Raw genomic sequence first — 16,696 nt, forward strand, 5'->3', positions numbered from 1 at the left:
CTGGAGATGCTGCGGTGACTTTGACCATCGCACTCACTCATCGAGCTTCCTCTCTCCCTCTCACACCGTTTCTAATATCTGAGGTATCATGTCTCTCTCCCTGCCTCAGTTCCTCTTGCTAAATCCTCTGACAGTCTCCTCTTCTCTCTTTCTCGGAACCCCTCTGTCTACCTCTTATTATCTCTTATTCTCTTCTGCTGTGCCATGCACCTACGGTCTTTAATTTTTCTCTCACTCGGTCCTTCCTTTCTTCTCGACCTCTCTCTTATTTTTACCTCTCCTTGAAACTCACCCATCTCTCCCTGCCTTTCTCTCTGTTTGTGATCCCAGAGTACCTGTAGAGAATATCCATTGCCATTCAACAGGCAGTGTGGTAGTCCACAGTGAAGCAAGACGTGGCCATTGACTCGACTTAAAGAAATACGACCTGAAGAAAACTAACAAAACCAGTGAATTATAACAGTGGATTTAAGCCAAGGAGTTTAACAGTTAATCTTTTATATACTTCCAAGACTAGATAGCAGAAATTACAGTGCACATTCATAAATAACAGCGATGCAGGTGGCGAAGAAGACGGTATGGAGGTTATGTTTCATGGGTTTGGATTTTCCAATTATGCACTGCGGTGCCCAGATAAAGCCCAACAGCAGTTAATAATGCTGACAAAAATCACTGCTCCATGTTTGCAGGCTGCACAGCAGGAAATACAGAGCAATAGCTAAAGGTGAATCTTGAAGAAGCACTGCTTCTGCACTGGTCCTTTTTAACAAAAAGTAATGTATGTGTGACTGAATGCTATGCAGAGCCTCTATCATCATAGTCTAGAAATTGTAACCTGCTGTATTTGCTGTTTTTCAACCATCACTTCTGTAATAAAATAATATTAAAAAAACAAATCAAACTCACATATTTTGGCATAAGATTGCTTCATTTAGAATATTTTTGCAGCCTCCATTCTTATCAGTTTCTTCTGAGTATACACTGAAATATCTCATCTCATTCCCATTAGAGTCTATTGAAACACATGCAGCAGCTCTACACGGTGCTACTTCTGACTATTGCTCACCAGCCAGATGCCGCCACCGATTGCAAGCTGAAAAAAGCGCCACAAGCGACCCCTGCCTTCAACCATATGTTACTTAAGTCTATTTAAGATGGTTCATTATTAATTACAGTAAATTTATAACACAATAAGACAGGTATTTTTCTATAAAGTATTTTTCAACAATATGGTACTGCATGTGATCATTCGTACTGGATGATAGGAATGTTTCGAGATGAAGGTGGAGTTTAGCAGTTTTTTCATGTAAAGGGTCCACAACTTTAAAATGCACATATTTCAGAGGTATTCTTCCATAAATCATTCATCAGTCATTCTGCTAATCTGTCAGTCAGAGGCTCTCAATAGCTGTTACACTGTCTAATTCAGTCTGAGCTCCCTTCATAAGCTATACTTCACCTTGTAAAAGTCTGCCTCTTAACTCTTTCTAAACCCTTAGATCCCCCCTACGCTTTCTCCTGCATGTATATTCGATGTGCTACACAGCCAAGGCTTACTGCATGTGAATCATGTATTATCCCTTGTCCTCTGCTCCTGCCTGTACATCTCTCCTTTCCACTAATTTCATTTTCCAGTAGAGCTGTCAGGCACGTGGAAGGGCCTGTCTACCACATGGTGTGGGGAGCGAAGAACAATTTATAATCAGCATCTTCACAAATGGCCACATAAATATTGAGACAACTATTTAAACAGCTCTGATCAAACACGAGTCAATCAGTCAGAAACAATGGGCACAAAGAATAAAAATGTAGCTGCATGAGAGAGATACAGAGAGCTAAGTAAGGCAGCAGTGATGAACCAACAAATAACACAGTTTCAAATAACACCAACAGCTGAAGTTGGTCACTTTGTAATGAGTTCATAATGTCTGATAAGTGGGACGAAGCATGGCAATAGCTTTGTCTGTAGTATACATATTACATTCTAAAAACCCTATGATCCACTTACAATCCCTTCTTTACACTCTGACCCATTTCTCTTTATTCTCACTTTTACCTAACTCATCTGCTACATTATCTCCCCTTTTTATGATCCATTTCCTGCTGCACATCAACCTTTAAATACTTTTTTTTTTTTTTTGTAACTCTCTCAACCCACTGAACCTAAACTGAACCGTTTAGCAGGAAAATTCTGTTCTGTCCACAAACACTACTACAGTGTTCAGAGGCACAAATGTATGATGCAGATGATACCTCTGATCTCTTCAGCAACCAGGCCAGGCCTCCCAGAGAAACCTTTGGCTCTTTGCTCTTTCCTACCTTCTCTCTCCTCTGACCTCTGTGGATACAGTAAGAGGAACAAGTATGTTCTCTCCAAGAAGCCTCTGAAATGTTTTTCTTAGAAGTAGGAACGGTCTAATCAGGCACTTTCACACTTCACACTGACCATGCGCTTTAATCATATGTTCACAACCTGATGCTCTAAGGGAAAACATAAAAACATACAAAAGAAACACACACACACACACACACACACACACACACACACACACACACACACACACACACACACACACACACACACACACACACACACACACACACACACACACACACACTAAAATACCTCCTTCTTTTTTTAAATGTCTTCTCATGACTATCAATGAAAGATGTTGCAGTGAGAAACAAGATTCAAGTAGCACTTTTTCAACAAAAATGAGCACCCAGTGTGATGATTAGCAACATAATCAAAGCTTCTACTGTGACTTTCACAACACAGACACATGACAACTGTAAACCTTATTTATACTGATTTCACAGTGCAATGAAGCACGGCACTCCAGCGATGGCAACTATAAAAAATATCTCATCTTAATGGCTCATTTTGTCAATTATTTATTCCTTATTGTCTGTATTATATTTACTCAGACTGGTTATCATCATCAACTGGAAATTTCTATAATACAATATTTGGAAACAAGAAAGAAAAAATAAAATTAAGATTTTAGATCTTATTCAAGGAACTTAATATACAAAATAACATGTTTAGATGGAGAGTTTTTCCAATATATTCAATGAGTTTCCTGTTTATCTGTGGTATGTTGGTGACCTACTGACTTCAACTGGATTCATCATTTATGCAATTATGGTTTCCTGATTACATTTCAATGATTATAAATCAAATGAAAATTGGGGAGATTATGTTTTCTGATCCAATATCATTTAAAGATCTTAGTTCAAAGAAATGTGCCGATATTTCCCACATTGACTCACATGTGTTTCTCTTTGAACAGTAATTAGCTGTGCAGCAGCAGCGGCTCACACAAGGAAGCCAGATGGCATTCGGGCTGGAACGGGGCTGTGGTCAGCTTAGGCATCCCAAGCAAGTTCTCCTTTGGCCTCCAGTATACTGTAGCTGTCTGCCAGAGTCCTTGTACCTGTCTGCCTCAGTAATCTGCCAGGGAGCAGACAAACATCAGTGGGCCTTATCTCTACTTCTCAGGAACAGCCGGGGAAGGAGGCAGGAAAAAGGCAGGTGGCCCAGCGGCAACACAGAGAGGAGCAGACCGAGGCTGACTCATGAATACAGTCAACACAAAAATACAAACAGTTCATTAAACACATGCATGCACACACATTTCAAACTACGCAAACCCACACCGCACAACATCAAACTTCCTCTGGAAAGAAGGGACTGAGCTCATCAGATATGCACTGTGTTTCTGCTAAGCAGGTGAAGAAGAATTAGCTACAGGCAGTGGCAAGAGCGTCAATGATGCAGTAAACAAAGCGCAGCAAAGATGATTTTAATGAGTGTGACATACCAGAACCAGTTCAACATTTCCAGTAAGGCTGAGCAGAAGGATTTACCCAGGGGCAACACTGACTGCTGTGGTTGACACATACTGAGAGGCTATAATACACCATCTGTACCAAAGCGATATTCAATACATGCATCTCATGCAAGATTGCACATGTGGGCAATGAATTTGAAACCATCTCCTCAAACTACTTTCCTTGAGCCAAAGTCAGTAAAAACTCAAATTCTGTCAGTAGTAGATTTCACAGGGCAATGGTGCCTCAGAGAAACTCAATGTCTTTACAGCATACTGTGTGTTCTGGTGTTTGTATTCACAGCATACTGGAGCTGCCTGTGGGGGAATGTGGTGGCTTAAAAAATATGAAAAGCGTGTTATCCTCCATATGAATATGAATTGGTTTTTTTCTATCAGTGCCTCACTTAAGAGTTTTTAATATGACTAAATAAGAAGGGCTAAATAACTAGTCTTATTTTCAGAATAGAGAGAGAGAGAGAGAGAGAGAGAGAGAGAGAGAGAGAGAGAGAGAGAGAGTGTGTGTGTGTGTGTGTGAGTGTGAGTGTGTGTGTGTGTGTGTGTGTGTGTGTGTGTGTGTGTGTGTGTGTGTGTGTGTATGGTAAAGATTTCTTTTGTCATGATAATTGAAAAGTTTCTGGTGGAGACATGTTATCCATCATTCTTTGTACATGCGGACCATTTCTATCTGGTGTAAGACCAGAAGTCGCACGAGCTTTCAAATCAATTTAATATGGATTTAAAGGAGAATTCGGGACCAATGTGGAAAAGACAAGAATTCACAGTAAAATATCTGCGCTCCGAAAAACTAGGATATGCATACTATCATCTGCTTCTAACACCTCGTTTGATTCTATAAAAACACGCTGGGTTGAATGTGGATGATTTGGGAAAATCCATATCCTCTCAGTATTCACCTATAAGCCTCCTGTGACGCTTGCTGTTTTTTGTCTCAGAGCACAGCAGGTGGCGGGTGGCGGGAAGCCTCCAGATGACAATGTATCCTGTCCTCTAAATAAATAGCACAAAAAAAAAACAAAAAAACAACTGTGACACACTCAGCCATTTGCTATAGGGTCTAGTCTGGCACCTTTATCTAAAAATACACAATTTCTGCAGCTTCTGTGAGCTGTTCTTGTCAGAAACCAACAAATACATGTAAGGGAGGTCACAGAGCAAGTAGAGAGGTGGCTCTGAGAGGAATGCGCCAATTGTCTGCCCGTTTTTATGCTGTAGGATAAAAGGTTATATTCATGTTGACAGAACATCGTCATCTGAAACTTTGTTTTCTTGCTGATTTAGTCTGGGTCTGAATCTTCTAACTACAACCAACCACTTGCCTGCAGCTGACTTGTATACACACACACACACACACACACACACAATTATCACATCCTGGAAGAAAGACTGAAATAGCTGTTTTTAAATCTCTATTGATTGCTTGAACTAGGAGATTAGCCTGAGAGAAGCAGGGCTCTGACGTTCTGCTCAAACGCTTCTACAAATTCATTCTATTCATCAAAGTCTAAACATGAAATACTACAGAATTTTAAAACTACATGTAGGTTTGATATGCAGACACATAAGTTCTGACCAGTCCATGCAGTATCACCCGTCACTGTGTGTTGTTTTATTAGTCGTCTGTCAGTCGCTGACGGTTACTGGATTTCCCAGTGTGTGTGTGTGTGAGAATGTAAGCAATCCATGAGTTTGTTGACAAAAAAGTTACATGATGACTACAATGAGTCTGCCCTCATTGTTGAACCTGACATACTATGTAAGCTCTCCCTTCAAACTATAGCGCTGAAGGGGAGGCAAAGAGAAGCATTGTGCACATTAGCTATGCAAAATGTGGTATGACTGACACTCACAATGGTTGTCAGGAAAAAAATTTAAAAAATCAAGGATATGTGCTTCTTTAAAAAGCATGGGGACACTTCTGCTAAACATTAGTCATCTTGAAAAAAAAATAGAAGAAGTTAACTGGAGGTAAAAGTTCATCCGCCAGGCTTGTTAAGACCACTTAGCAGGGGGAGGCAGTAAAGTATAGAGGAAATGCATTTTTCATGGACCCATTTTACATGGACTGACAAAAACCTCTCAGAAGAAATCTCAATAAAATAATCCCCTTTCACGCAAACAGTGCTGAATTACAGTCCAAGAAGCAACTGTTGTTGTCACAAGAAAAGTGCTGTAAAAACATTTGGCGATGATGGAAAAAAGTCTACTTTTCCTTTTATGTATTATAGTGGTCACAAAAAAGACGGAGTGTGTGTCACTGTGAGGTTGCAGTGAGCGATGTGTCTGTTTTTTTTTGTTTTTTTTTTATTAATTTTTTCAAACTAGGGAAATAGAACTAATTTGGCCTTGCAGAAAAGAGCTTTTTATCCCTTTAATTACATTGACCACAATCATTACTGCAGCGGCAAGTATGTCTCAAGCAGGTTAAAGGAAAACCGGACCTCAGAATTATTATTATGTTTTTTTAATATAATATAATCAACAGCCCGCAATGCTAAGAGTTTATTTTGTGTTACATCATTATTTTTTCTTCAACCTGTCTCATCTGCTTCTGATTCAGTTAACGTTTTCCTGCATTTTCCAGAATTACTTTCAACAACTCCCAGAGAAATTGCCTGGACTTGTTACCTTCACCACAGCTTTTATTTATAGATGTGGCGAGCAATACAGCATACTAATCACAATAGCAAGTGTGTGTTTTCCCTGGCTCGGTTGTTTCTCGAACTCACAAGAGCAGGACCGGACCTTCTGGAATTGCTGACAAAATTGGAGACGTGGGCAGCAATTCAGAGATCTATCTTGATGTTTACTAGTGATGTTTTGCACTGCTGCTGGTATTTTTCCACTCGCATTAACCTCTTGAACCCAGATATTCCCCTCAAGTAGCGTCAACATTATAAAAAGGTTTTTCCAAGATCTACAGTACAACAGTGTCAAAACTAGATTCTCTCTCTGTTTGTACCACTGCTTCGTTTCAAAGATGCTACGGTATTGTATTAGAGCCTCATTTTTAATAGAATATTCAAATCTATGATGCCATGTTTGTATGGATATCATTACAACTGTCTGTATATTATATATAATATCTTGTGCATCATTTCATATGCATTTCCATCCATCTCAGCATGACGTACTATTAGGAAAATGGGACTACTTATTTCACTCACTGCACACAACACAAAGGAAGTTACAGAATGTGTGTTCTTTGGGAGGAGAGAGTTTAAATGCTTAAATTCTAGGTGTGCTAAAAAAAAATGTCTTGAAAATGAGTTAAGATTTTGGCTGCTGATCCACAGAATACATTCAGTAATGTAAGGCACATCTTACTTATTTGTTCATTTAATATTTAAGGTGGGTTAACTTAAAACGTTTTAGTAATATCTATACAGTAGATAATTGATCTGCATGGATAATGAATCGCGTTTTACTTCCATTTGTCCGTCTTATACATGTGACAAGCCTCACACAGGAGGCAGAGAGACCTTAGCCTAAACTCATTGTCATTCATTATTTCCTCTCTCTCCTTCACTCTCGTCTTCACTCTCTGCATGCGTCATTGAACAGGGCAGGTGAGTGGCGGCTGATTACCAAGCATCTTCCCCTACCTTTGATCTCCTGAGGTGTGGGGCTCTAATCCATCTTGCAGCACAGGAGGCTGTCTGATCTGGGTGGTTGTGGTAGCCACTTAGCTTCTCCTCATCTCACAAACACATACAGCGTGTGCCCCCGGCTCTCGCACCAGTGTGTATGTACACACACACACGCACTGTTTTGGCTCTGCACGCTGCGCTGCTCTGTACTGTAAGAAGAAAAGACAAAAGAAATAGAAAACCTGGGTCAGAAAACACACACATGAATATGATTTTATGAGCCACAAACATATTATCAAGGAGTGCAATCATTTTCACTTTGTACATTGTTTTAGTAATAAAAAACATAAAGAAATTCTCCTGTGTGTAGCTGCCCTTATGTAAGCATAGAGGAAATCAAAAGATGAATAAAGACACATGTCCTGCTTACTATCCTGAGAGTAAACAATAATTTTTCGATAGCAACTTCAGAACAATGGTATTGTATTATAAATCCTATTTCTGGTCAGGTATCATCTTCTGCAGCCCTACTGCTGAGGACACTGAGGACAGCCATTTATCCAACATACAGTAAGTTTGGAATCTGCACAGTAAACCAAAGTTCCTGATCCCTTTTTGCTGATGGTCCTTTTTTACTATTTGTCCCTTACTCAGCTAGATACCCTTCCTCTTTGTATAGCAACATTCAGCATCCAACATTCACACTGTCCCTGTGTATACTTCTGAAACTCATCAGCATTCAAAACAAGTCCTAGTGCACAATATTGCGAGACAATTTCCACAGTAAATGAGAAAGTAAATGTCACTTACAAGATGAGCATTAATCTCATGTCATTGCATTTTAATGGCATCCTTACTCAGAGGAGAATTAAACTTCTCCCCAGAGATCAACCTAATCACTTAGCACCATGGTGAAATCAACGTCCTAGCCCTCCTCGCAGCAGATGCACATGCCAAACCTGATGTGTCACATATGAACATCAAACACACCAGCACAACATACAAGCATGCACATACATACACATGTAACCAAGTGACATTGTTAAGTGCTTATTTCTTCAATCATAAGCAGATTCTCCTCCTTAACATCAAACTCAACTCTCAGCTTGATGGTCAAAGATTTAACAAAAGTTGGACTTTTATGAATGTTAAAGCCGTTATCTGTGCGGTGTCCTGACTTGGGCATCATCCAGTGGTAGTATCAAAAAAGAACAGTTTGATAGTCATCAATGCGTGACTCTTCCCCAACGTTAAGGAACAATCCAATATGGACGCCAACCTTACACAGTGACTGACTGGCCAGGTTTATGTAGGTGAGACTGAAAGTGTTTGAACCTCTCTCTCATGTGCTGATCCTATATTTAAATAATTTATCGTATCTCGTCCCTGGATATAACAGCCATGTTGTCTGCTGTCTTAATAGGTTAGCTGACTCTCCTCAACCAGGGTGATACTAGAGCTGTTGGCTGCTCATCTTTCGTGAACTGACATTTCTATCAGGAATCAGGATACTAATTTAATGATCTTTCTGTTTAAACATCATTTAACCAACTCCCCAAAAAGAGAGAAAAGAAGATAAGAAAGAAATGGGAAAGAACTCAGAGATCAGACGAGTTTTAAAGAATTTTTAGACAATTTACAGTAGGCATAGAATAAAAGGTTAGATCAAATGAATATTTGAAGTTCTTGGAGGGGTTGTGGGATAAATAATAATGGGGAAACTTTTGAAGTGCTGACATATGTAAAGTTTCAGCAGAGAGGATATTGTTGCTGAATGTTCCTTCTGCCTGCTTTCCTCTCAAACTCATTTCCCCCCTCTTTCTCCTTCCTTCCCTCCATTTCTTGAGGCTGCTGTATATAAGCCAAAGGTACAGATTCTATTTCCTGTCAAACACTGGCCAAAGGACTAAAATCCCTATTGTACTGCTTGCCTGTGCCATTAAAAATACAGCACATTCACATCTTTTGAGTAGTGACATTGCATGGCAAGCCTGAAGGGCAGCCTCAACACATCAAATAAATTGCGCTGTTGCTCTTAAATGTCATCATGTGGATCTATTTCACATCATGTAGACTCTGATTGGGATTTTACAGTTGCAGAAATGCAATAAAGAGAATCGTATTCTGAAAACTGTAGACATGAAAGTAAAAATGCCAGACATATGCTGCTTAGTTTCCTGGCAGTCAATTTATATGACGGTTTGAAAAATCTAATTGCCTTTTAAACCAATGATTATCCTAGGTGCTGAAAACAAATCTGCAAATAGCTACACCCCAATATGTGCATTATTACTGTGTATGGTAGAGAAATAAGCCATTATGCTTTGGTTGAAAAATATCTGCTATTGGTAAACTCGTGATGTTGTTAAAAAATAAATACATTTTTGAAAAGACCTTATGAAATTGTTCTCATGTATTTTGGACCATCAGCACCTGAGAAATTATTTTATTATTATTATTAAAAGATTTGCCTTAAGCTTCAACTCTTCTGCAAACTCTGAAACAATCTCAACAGAAATTGTACAGTAACTGTAAAAACAATACTGGCCACAGCGGCAAAGGCACGGATGTAATTAATAAAATCACCCATGGCTGAATTCCAGCCATAGCCGTTCGTTACTTTTGTCTCACTGTTGGTGCTGTTGTGAAGCTACTTGTAAAGTTGCAAAGTGTCCTTGGGAGGAGAATGTAAAACAAAAGTAAGGTCACATTTTGTATGGAGGTATTTTATCTCTATAGTTTACAGATTTACAGGTTTTGAAAACACATAAAAAACAAGCTGAGGATGAGCCCATGATTTAATGACATTTTTACACTACTCTTATTTCCTTATATCTTTTTTTTTTAATATTCTGCATAAAAGTGTTTACTACTTCCTGAAAGACACTGAAAAATATGAATTGCATTTCTTAACATTAAAGGTATATACCCTTTATTAATACTGTAACATTAAAGTCATTGCTGATATTTTGTGTTCAGCCCACTTCCAAGTTTCAAAACATCAAAACAACTGGGCTGCAAGGACATAGTTATTCTGGGCCCCTAATCATCTAAAGGATGCAGTTTGGCTAATGATCTCTATCTGATTCCAAAAAACACTGCATGTATTGACAAAAAGGACAATGGTTTTTGGTAAATATCTGGATTTAGGAAATGTGTTAAGGATCTGGCACAAGTACCCTATGATTGTCTATCATGTGTAGTTTGATGCAGATCCCAATGCAGATTAGAATGTTATGAATATTTTTAAAGCCTGAGCACCGACAAACTCCTCTTAGAGAATGAATCAGATCAACATCGTATTTGATCAGTCTGATGTTAATACCATCGCAACACAGCGAATTTCTTTGTTTCACCATGAAAAAGGAAGTTGTAATAACTCAAGCAGACATTGTCAAAACTGCCCCAAACTGTATATGTTTGATAAGAGTCCCGGTCTGAAGACATCAGCACGCTAATATTCAGTTATACTCATAGTGCTGCCTTATGGCAACAGGAAATGTCATGTTTTACAATTTGATGTACTCCTCCTTGCAGGTTGACCCCCCCCCCCCCCCAAACTTGGTAAGAAAACACCTTGATGATGCATCGTCGTGAAAATTGTGAGCACATTTCACAACAGAAATTTGTTGCAACTCCAAAATACAGTGTCCAATCTGCCCCAAATTTCACATTTGATCACTTTAGACTTCTGCATACTAACATGACGTCATAGTCATAGCTCCACCTGCTGAAAACAGGAAGTAACCCTTGAGTTACAACCATCATTTGATTTACATGAAATTTTGATGGTCTGGTCTGACTTGGCAGAGAAACATGCTCTTAGTGCTTTGTCGTTTTAACATTTTAAATTTTCAGTTAACATCTAAATTATAACTGCTATGTTCAAAAGAGAGGCAGAACACAAATGTGGCTAATAAGACAGTTGTATAACTCGTATATATACAAGTGTTGAAGCTGATTTGACATAAAGTCCTCCAGGATACTGATACCACCTCAGGCTGCTTACCGTCTAACCAGGAAAAGTGAATGTTGCTGTTGAAGCTTATATGTTCTGTTTTCCATAACTGTCAACACAGCACGAACTCCATGAGCTTGTGTGTATACTGTAATGTATGTGTGCTTGTACTGAATGTATGTTTGTGCTTGTATACATGTGTGTATGTGCTTGCAAATTAAAGTGCACTCATAAAGTTTGCTTTTACTTCATGAATAAAATCCATCAGCACTTAGATTGGATGGATTTTTCATTTGACTTTCCTCCTTAATTGCTTCTGCAGAAGAGAAAGGAAGAAAAAAAAAAAACAAATCTTCTAAAGCAACTTGATAAAACGCTGTCCTAAAGCAGCTTTATGTTGATTTACTTCTGAACATGTGCTGTACTATTGTAAGCGCAGCAACAGTACATGACATATGCAGATTGATATTTCACCATGAAATCAATGTAATATAGAAAGGGCAGGAGAGCGTTATGGATTTTTCTGTTTTTGCTCTGGCATGGCTATCAATCCCTATAGGTAATCTGGGAAAAGGGACAAACAGGGGAGAATGAGCGAGACAGCTGCTGCGAGCTGCTGCAGCTGAGGTGACGGGTTAGGAAGGTTTTGAATTATTTGCCCTTTACAATGCAGTACAGCAACCCACCACTCCAACACACTTTCCGTAAAATAAATATTTGCCATTACTGCAACTACCAGTGAAAAATCTAACTGAAAGATTTCAGGACACACTCATGCAGTACAAGCCTTAAGTGTCTTCTCTGGGAATGTAAATATATTGCATTTGACAGACACACATTACCACTGATTCATAAATTAGAGTTGAGATGCTCACAATTTGAGCCTAGGAGCTACACATCATCATCATCACCATGTGTCCACCATGTCAGCCACATAACTGTCCAATGCTGCATCGACAGCAAATGCTGATTCAGTGTGATAGTTTGCTAATATGATAAAATAGCACATACTTATTGCTATTTAGCTTTCTTTGGTTGTCTACTCTTTACTTAATCACACTTGACCTCATATTTTTGATTCAAATCAGATCAGACATTTAATCCAGTGTGAGTGACTAATCCAGTGTTTATGAACAAGGAATATTTCAGAGGAAAAACAAGGGGGGAAATTTATTTTACCCCAAGAGACAACTGCTGATATGCCTATACAATTATCGGTTGTCTGATGGAAGGTTCTTATTCTTATTATTCTGTCAAATAATGAAGTCATTTTCCAAGCACAAATACCAAACAAGCACTGTGAGGACATCAAATTGGACTTAGTTTCAAATTGGAAAATAGTGATAAAGATATTTCCTATTTTTCTGACATTTTACAGACCAGAAAATCGTCCGAAAATCATTATTGAAAATAATTGCTAATTGCAGCCTTAGTTGGTTTTTCAATCCTGACTTTGGTGAACAGAAGTTGAAGAAAGACACTCGGTAAAGTCCATCCACATGATTGAAAGCTCAAGAACAGCTACTAAATGGATCTGGAGCTGAGATTTCTTGGTCAACTTGAGAAAAGGTCTTGCACTTATCTCAAAAATACTGTGACGAGCTGAAGCTGAGGCCATAAATGCCAAAACCGAAAAGTGGATTGCTTATCTTCTGTTTAGTACCTTTTCAAAGTTAAAGTGTGAACTCATTTGGGAGAGGGTTTTGTCCACTGGAGGGCATTGCTCTGAAACTGGCACATCATAGATTGAATTTAAAGAAGGAAAATTGGAAAATGATGCATCTCACCGTTGCAATTCTTGTTTTCTAATGTTTATATCTGAAGGCGTCTTGGTCTGTCAGTCAGCTTGTGTTCAGACCTGCCATCCTTCCTGCTGCTGTTCTTAATACTGAACTCTGTAGCTCTGCCTCCAGTTATGAGGGAATATAGCTTCCTATCAGTCTGTGCCATGACCCCAATTGGAGAGCCATATTCAATGCAACACACAGGAGAGATGAGAGGCAGCAGTGAGCTGCCCAGGCAGGCTGCAGGGGACCGATAAAGCTTTTAGAATTCACGAGCTGTCATCACACCGTCCCTGATACTAACCCACCCCGCTCCCCCTTCATCAACCCCAGGTGGCAAAGGGACATTAGGTGAAAAGTTGTGTACAGTGACACCACAAATATGCAGGCATGAAGAAACAAATCCTCACCATTTTCTCTACCAAACCCACACAGAAGGTAGTGGACATTAAACATTATATTCTGACAGGCTAAAAGATTTAATCAAAACAAAGCAGTAATCTCTCTATTGTTTATTAATCTAGCTGCAGAACCATTTCTGTTAAAATTTTTACTGACAATTTTTGAGTATTTCCGTTAAAAACCAACACCCACATCTGCAAGGGACAGAGAATGTGCAGCGAGTAAAACAAAGGGGGCTCATGGAGAGGTAAAGAAAGAAAAAGCTATAAAAAATGGAGGAACGGAGAACAAATGGAAAGTGGGTGATAGACAGTGAGCAGAACTAAAAATGGAAGCATTTTCATATGTTCTCAAGGAAATTGGGTTGGACTAGAAACTAGTTTGTGAGGTTTTTGTGATCATACCATACACACTATAAGTACTGCATTTTCATTTCAGCAAGATACACTTGAATTGATTTATTTTATGATTTATGACCTTCTGTAACTGGCCAGTCAGTGGCAGATATTATGATTGACAAGTATGATCTTAATAAGTCACAGTCATGCAATGGTGGTGAAGATTTTAATGGGTTGAAAATCATGCATGAGGATGGCCACACACACTAGGGTTCTGACTATATTAAAAAGCACAAAGACGCCTAGAAGAGCAAAGCAAACAGAGAACCAACAGAGCTTCCTTGCTTACATATTTTATTGTTATTGTTGCCAGTGCTATATGGCTACATATTTAGGTGAGCGGCTACACATTTGCAGGCTTTGTTACAGTTGCTGAGCATATGAGGTTGGCATGTCTGGCTCGGACCTTGCAGTAAATGGACAACAACCAATCAGAGCATAGTAGATGGACATGGTGGACTCTGAGTGTAAAGATAAGGTGACACAAAGATAAAATGCACGGACGGACAAGGAATGCATGAATGTGGGGGAGAGACAGACAGTGAGATTGAAGTTGGAGATGCGAGAGGGACTGAATGAAAGAGGCAGAGAAAAAAAAAATGGATGAATTGGAAGAGAGAATAGAGCAGTAGAAGCAGGAGGGGGAGGGCATATTAGGAGCTAGAGAAGTTGAGTTAGTGGCAGACTGCCACGTTGGGCATTGCAGGACAGAACAGACTCATTTAGGCGTCTGCAGTCGAGGCTGCTGAATGGCAATAGTGCTTCCTCTGCTGCTGGTTTCAGGGACGTGCCTAGAGTGTAGAGCAGCCTCCTTCCTGTGGCCTGGGGCCTTAAATCAGTTCTGCACTAGACACCAACGAGCAGCTGCACACACACTCTCTCCCACTGTTTTTCTCTCTCTCTCTCTCTCTCTCTCTCTCTCTCTCTCATGGCCAACAGTCACTGTGACCCTAGGGTGAGACTTAAGAGGACAGGATTGACCTTGAACTTGACAAAATCCAAGAGAGAAGAACAGATTTAGTAACGGAACAGAGTGAAGAGGTACCAGCCAATGGGGAGTCCTAAAATGACATCTAGATATGACAGTGCTGAAGATGAGTTAGGAGGCTCCTGACAAAGCTCTAACTGATGCAATGCTATGGACATTCAAGAAACTGATGAGGTAGGCCCGGGGTGTACTGTCCTGCCAGAAGGGAAGGATTTCTGAAAGACTTCTTTGATCCAGGCAGCCTGTGAGCGATACTGAGCAATAGCGGAGGCAGGACTCCACTGCTGGTGTGTCCTTCCCTCTATCCCCTGGGTGGCCACAATTACGAAAAAAAAACATGACTTTGAATCCTGTTGGGTTTTAACCTTACCTGAGGACGCCAGGTGTTCATGTATCCTACAGTTGTCCATGTTCATTTATAATGTATGACCTGGAGAACAATATTCTTCCCTGAGGGTACTCAGGTATATGCATAATTTACAGCAGATTCCATGAAAGCAGACAGCACACAGCACTACCTCTGGAGGAATGTTTTTTGTCAGGAAATCCTGCTGATAACAATACGCTGGCAACTGGCATTCCAGTGATTTGCAAAAAAAAAAAAAATCCCAAAAACCTGCATTTCAATATTTCAACAAGATTCAAGTTCCCTCCTTATATCCATCACTGAGACAAGAAGACAGCTGCGTTATGGGCATCACGCAACACCAATCTTATTTTCACAAACCAGAAAATGACCTATATTCTGTTCAGATACATAAAAGTCCTGTTTTTAGAAATGGAATGACAGTCTCTCTCCCATTATGTCATGTCAGTTTAAGATTCATCTTGACAGAGCTTTTACTGTCCTTTACATCCCAAATGTTTTTGACCGAGGAGTATGTATGTCTGTTTCTGAAGCCTCCCCTGTAACAACACGTCTGCAGAATTAAACACAAATGTTATCGTGCCGGTAAGACAACATCTTACATGTGTCATATACCACATATATTTTTTCAAAATCAGACAGTTGCCATGGTTTTACTCTTGAGAATTCAGCACGTCATTCTCCACAATTACCGCACTACCACAAGAACAACACGGTGTCTTATCACTCCTTTTAAAGCTGCATTAACTCTATTTGAGTATTTTTTTATTTCATATTTCACCAGTGGCAATAGTGATTTATTTGCCATTTTGTGACCTAGAGCATGACAGAAAACATTAGAGGGATTCCTTCATGTTTGTCTATGAATGGTGCTCACTAAAATTGTATTGTGTTTTTTACTATGCACATTCTGGACATGACCAAATATTTTATTTATTATATTATGTTTCTAATATTCAGAGACAAATTTTTATAGTCAAATATACACCGATAATAAAAGTATTTCAGTTGTGACTGAAGTTCATTTCAATTGTTATGGTGAATATATTTCATTATCTTCCTCCTCGCAGTCTCATCTCTCCTCTCATAAGCAGTGAGCTGCGTGCCCTCAGCGCTTCATAAAGTATCCATCGCCTCTATTGATCCGAGTCTGCGTCTCGTATTCAAGTCTCCAGATGCTTCCAGTTTTATTTTGCAGTCTGTTTCCTACTAAACCTGTTCGCCTATTAAAGCCAGCCGCAGTCTGCCGCGCACAGACAACAACACAAGTTAATGACATTTTGATGAGATGCTTGACCATGAGGACGAGCTGACATTGAGTAAGAGCCTTGAGAGACACACACCAGTGTGAGCCA

General features: G+C 39.5%; 1 protein-coding gene across 5 annotated transcripts in view; it reads right to left on the reverse strand.

The window, feature by feature from the left end:
• Positions 1-16,696, reverse strand: part of grik4 (glutamate receptor, ionotropic, kainate 4) — a 278,338-nt gene that overhangs the window by 202,575 nt on the left and 59,067 nt on the right. For all 5 annotated transcript variants that reach the window (XM_056374837.1, XM_056374835.1, XM_056374836.1 and 2 more), the window contains one exon: positions 7,460-7,653. The gene's annotated coding sequence lies outside the window, so the exon portion shown is untranslated. The remainder of the gene's footprint in view (positions 1-7,459; positions 7,654-16,696) is intronic.

This window comes from Seriola aureovittata, chromosome 4, assembly GCF_021018895.1.
Source record: "Seriola aureovittata isolate HTS-2021-v1 ecotype China chromosome 4, ASM2101889v1, whole genome shotgun sequence".
NCBI lineage: Eukaryota > Metazoa > Chordata > Actinopteri > Carangiformes > Carangidae > Seriola > Seriola aureovittata.